General features: G+C 48.9%; 1 pseudogene; it reads right to left on the reverse strand.

The window, feature by feature from the left end:
• Positions 1-3,694: 3,694 nt before the first annotated feature.
• LOC129508303 (immunoglobulin lambda variable 8-61-like) lies at positions 3,695-4,172 on the reverse strand (annotated as a pseudogene).
• Positions 4,173-5,593: the final 1,421 nt, after the last annotated feature.

Raw genomic sequence — 5,593 nt, forward strand, 5'->3', positions numbered from 1 at the left:
TAGGAAAGAACCCTGGGTCCCCTCCCTGGGTACAGGATGGGAGACAGGAGTCCTGCAGGCAGCATCCCTCAGTCCAGGCTGGCTCCGGGGGCCTCCCCTGCAGGGTGCCTGCAGTTTGTGGCCCTGTGAGTCCTCCTCACTGTTCTAGGTCTCCCAGGGTGAGCTCGCTGTCAGATGAGGTGACACCTGCCCCTCTTGGTTTCCCCACGGGAATGTTCATGGAGGGCTTAGAACAGTGAGCATATGTTGGAGGGTATGTTTGCAGACCTTCACACACCAGCGGGGAAGAGGATTCATGGAGGAGCATAAGCTGAATGTCCAAGGTCAGGCTGCAGTGTCGGGGACAGTGGGCATCATGAAGATGTGGGGATGGAGAACCCCAACCTCTCCCTCCACCTGTACATCCCCAGGACCCCAGCCACAGGGAGGGAGAGCTAGGGGCTCTCTATCATCCTTTCAACCCCTGGGGAGAGGGTGTCATCCTGGTCAGTCACTGCTCCGCACCCCATCTTCTCCCTGATGTCCTCTTGGGCAGGAGGACCCTCCTGAACTGTGGTGGTCTGGGCTTTATAGCAGGTGGGTCCTGGGCCCAGGCTCAGGCTCAAGCAGCGACTTCCTTCCCAGCTGCCAGCACCCCATAGACCCTAGGGACAGGCTTCCAGTCCCCTGCTGTCCCAGACCCAGTCCCCCTTAGCTAAGAGGAGGGGACAGGAGCCCAGAACATAGCCCCCTGCCTCCAGTGCTGTGAGTCCCCTACCCATTATGCTTGGAGTAGAAAACACCCAGGTCACACCCAACCTTCTTGAAGCTTCACCTCATGACCCCAAATGGCTCAGAATCCCCTGCTGTGGTTCCTCCGTGGGGACTGTCTCCAACTGTCCCCACTGCTCCACTGCTTCTCCAGGATTAGAGTGAAGCTCGAGGTCAGCACGATCCCCAGGGCAGGGAGCACATGGACAAAGACATCAGGGATGCTGCCCCCATGGACTCCAATGTGGGTCCCTGAAGCCTAGTCTCTCTCTGTCTCTGTGTCTCTCTGACCCCAGTTCCTTCTGTCAGCTGAGCCTCTGTCTACACTCCTGGTGGGGAGGCCACAGGCTAGACCTGTCTCTACAATGATTTCTGTTTCTGGCCCCAATTTCCAGGTTTATAAGTAATCAATCTTTAGTTTTCAAAGTCCCTGTGTTGCAGCTGAAGGACGTCCTGCAGTCGCCATCAGAACCACAAGGACAGATCTGACCATGACATTGGTTATGGAGAGGCCGAGACCCTCACAACAGAGGACCTTTTGTTTCTGAAGGGACAACGCTGGCTCCCACCATCTGTGAACTTAGAGGTTGTGGTTCAATTCCAGGCATGGCTCTGAAACATCACAATGACTGACCCCTCCGCCCAGGGGGCACACTCTGTCACCTGGACTAAGGGGCTCAGGTGCAGTTTCTTTGCTCCCTTTTCAAACTGTCCAATCTCCCTCAGGTCCCCACTTTCCTGTCTCCTCCCTTCAGGGACATGGGGTGACACCTCCTTGGAGCACTGGATGGGATGATGTCCCCTGTGAGCTCTGTCATGGACCCCAGACTCCTAGAAGACATTCTCTGCCTGCACGAAGGTGCTGTCGCTCTGGGGTACAGTTTACTGAGTTGTGACAACACATCAGTGTGGTGTGGCCGTCGTCACAGTGCCGTGTAAGAGAGTAATATCACCACAAATACAATCACCTCACACACTCCCCCTCCTCATTCCACCCCCCGCCCGGTCAATCCCTGGCCTCCTTACCACCTCTACATTCCCACCTCTTCCAAAATACAATGAAATTTCAATGATGTGGATGTAGCGTTGATATGTTCTTCTTCCATAAACAATGTGCATTTAAGACTTATGTATAATTTTCGACTTGAGAGCTTCTTTCCTTATTTTGATTAATATCCTCTCTCTGGACAGCCTGGGTGGCTCAGCGGTTTAGCGCCACCTTCAGCCCAGAGCGTTATCCTGGAGACTCGGGATCCAGTCTCACATTGGTCTCCCTGCATGGAGCCTCCTTCTCCCTCTGCCTGTGTCTCTGCCTCTTTTTCTCTCTGTGTCTCTCATGAATAAATAAATAAATATTTTTTAAAAGACTTGGAAGGAGCCACCATATCCTTTGACAGATGAACGGATAAAGAGGATATATACAATGCAATATTACTCGGCCATCAGAAAGGATAAATTACCTACAATTTATGTCAATGTGAATAGAAATAGAAGGTATTGGCTGAGTTAAAAGAATCAATCGTAGAAGGACAATCATCAAATGGTTTCACGCATATGTAGAATATAAGAAATAGTGAACGATGGCCCAGATGGCTCAGCGGTTTAGCACCGCCTTCGGCCCAGGGCATGAGCCTGGGGTCCCGAGATCGAGTCCCATGTTGGGCTCTCTGCCTGGAGCATGCTTCTCCCTCTGCGTGGGTCTCTGCTTCTCTCTGTGTGTGTGTCTCTCATGAATAAATAAAATCTTTACTAAAAAAAGAAATAGCAAACAGGACTATAAAGGAAAGGAGGAAAACTGAGTGGGGGAAAGTTTGAGAGGAAGACAAACCATAAGAGACTCCTGACTATGGGAAAAAAACAGGGTTGCAGAAAGGGAGGTAGGTGGGGGAAGGGCTGACTGGGTGATGGGCACTAAGGACAGCATTGAAGGGATGTGTACTGGTGATATATGTTGACAAATTGAATTTAAATAAATTATTTTGCAAAATTGTGATGCCTGGGTGGCTCAAGTGGTTAATGATTTGCCTTCGGCTTAAGTTGTGATGCTGGGGTCCTGATATCCAGCCTTGCATTGGGGTGCCTATTCACCAAGTAGTCTGCTTGTCCCTGTCCCTCAGCTCCTCCTGTCTCATCCCATCTCTCTCAGATAAATACATAAAATCATTTTTCTGTTGAAACACACATTTAGGGATGCATAGGTGGTCCACAGTTAAGTGTCTGCCTTTGGCTCAGGGCATGATCCTGCAGTCCCGGGATAGAGCCCCACATCAGGCTCCCTACAGGGAGCCTTCTTCTCCCTCTGCCTATGTCTCTGCCTTTCTCTGTGTATCACTCATGAATAAAGAAATAAAATCCTTTAGAATAATAAATATGCATCTATAGGGGCTCCCTGTTGGCTCACTCACTGGAGGGTGGGATTCTTGATCTCGGTTGTAGGTTTGAGCCCCATGCTGGATGTAGTCATTCCAGAAAAATAAAATCTTAAAAAAAGGAAAATATAAATATACATGTAATGTTTCCTAAAACATAGTATGATTGTGTGTGCTGTCATCTGTATGGACTTCATCTACTATTCTACATGTTTTATGAGCAAAAAATTATTAGTGATGTTAAAATTTATTAGTATTAATAAACATTTTGTCTAACAGTTTAGAGGGTCCATGGATATTGTCTTTAAGAAAGGAAAAGGTTACAGGGAGGCATCATTTCATGCCAGCATCCCGGGGGCATATGCTCTACTGCTGTCACCAGTAACGGGATTAACTACCTTAGTGCCTGTGTCCCTGCGTGGGAGCTATGGCCCCAGGACTGTGGCCCACCCCCTCATCTGTCTCTATCACTGTGCTTAGCATCACTGTCATGCACCTGACTGTAAGCTCCACAGAAGCTTCTCAATGATGAGGACCAGATAAAAGGACCCAGGGGTTTTTGTCTCACTTTCTCCTTATCTGAGATGCTGTGGGTAAGTGTAGCTGCTCCCACTGCCATGTCGTGTAAAACAGTAATAGCCTCGTCCTCAGGCTGGGCTCCTGTGATGGTGAGGGCAGCTTTGTTACCAGAGATAGATCCAGCGAAGCAATCAGGGACCCCAGAGGGGAGGCTGTTTGTGCTGTAGATAATCGTGCCAGGACTCTGCCCTGGGGTCTGCTGGAACCAGTTGGGGTAGTTACTTGTAGTGACTGACCCAGAGCTGAGGCCACAAGTGAGTGTGACTCTCCCTCCTGGAGACACTGACAACGATGTCTCCTGGGTCACCACAATCTGAGAATCTGCTCCTAAAACCAAGAGGAGAGAAAGGTATAGTTATGGGAGACAAGGGTCACATGAGTCACTGCTTTTATGTTCCCCCAACAGATGCAGAGTCCATTTCCCTGACCTAAGCCATGAGCAAGTAGCCCGAGAAAAAGCACCGTCCAGGCCATGGTGGGGACCCTCACTGGAGGTGGGCTCCAGAGGCTCTTTGGCTGGAGTAGGGTGTCCCTGGGCCTTTTCTTGACTCTAGACCTATGATAATAAGCAAGTGCTTTATGCAAATCAGCTTCCTCTCTATCCCTCCCCCATGGTCACCCGCAAATCACCTGGGAGATCTTGAAAGGGACAGATGCTGGGACCTCACACATACAAACGTCTGCAGGGTGGCCTGGAACACTGATTGTCAGGAAGACATCTTTCACTAGATCACTTACCTATGACCCTGGTGACCTCCATCCCAAAGTTCCTCGCTGAGAATCCTGACAGCTGTATGAGGAGATGGATACATTCTCCAACTCCTGGCCCAGCCTCTAAATCACCTCAACTCTAATCACTCTCTGGAACATTTCCTTCCCTCCCCAGAGACTTTGCTCCTTATTTCCTTGGAGGATCCTAGCAGCCACTCCTCCATCCATGAGGACACTGTGAATCTCAGAGCCCATGTGACAGATGTAGCGATGGTGGTTTCCTCTTAGATAATCATGGACAGTGTCTACAAATAGTCCAGGGGGTGCCAACCGAGAATGTCTCTTTATGAGAAATGAACCCAATACTCTGTGAATAAGTGATCCTCATGGAGCATTTTGAACTCCATTTCCCTTTGTGCTCTGCTGAGGACCAGATGGTCCTGGAAGGCTGGGGAAGGAACCTGGAGAAGGAGGACTGGCAGGAGCCTAAGGATTCTCCAGGAACAGGGGAAGATGAGGCTCAGGCCTCATGTTTGCCCCAGTGTTAGATACCAAAAGACTGACATTGATTTTGGAATTACTTGTAAATTGTTGGTTTGATAAATCATGCATTTTTTTCCTTTCTCTTCATGTTTGAGAGCCTGAACTCATATCAGAGAACAATACTCATGAATTTCCTATTAAACAAAGGCATCTCTGACACTTTAGAAGACAAAAGGAATTTCACATCTATCAAATTTTGAGATGAGGAATGGTATTCATACAAAAGAAAAAAAAAGAATTCGGAAAGCTGAAAACACAAACAATATATTTCTCCATAAATAACTATAAAGTAGTGATATAAATGAGAAAATCCAGTAAGAAATAACAACTGAAATGATGGCAGATAAAGGACTCAGGCACTTACTGCATATTTCATCAAGAGCACAATTGGAAGTCATATATGGAGCAAGGGTCCCTGAGGGTGTCCACCTAGACACATTGCCCCAAGCCTTCCCCAGACACCAGCGTCCTATTGACTTTCCAGTGGGGCAGATCTGGGTGGGGGTCTGCAGCCAGAGCAGAATGGAGGGATTGATAGACTGGAGACAGAATCACCCAAGTCCCCAGGAGTCCTCTCAGGCAGGAAGGTGATAGAGCAGCGCCCCCGTGGGTCCTGAGTGATCCTACATGAGTCAGGCAGG

Source organism: Nyctereutes procyonoides, unplaced genomic scaffold (genome assembly GCF_905146905.1).
Source record: "Nyctereutes procyonoides isolate TBG_1078 unplaced genomic scaffold, NYPRO_anot_genome, whole genome shotgun sequence".
Lineage (NCBI taxonomy): Eukaryota > Metazoa > Chordata > Mammalia > Carnivora > Canidae > Nyctereutes > Nyctereutes procyonoides.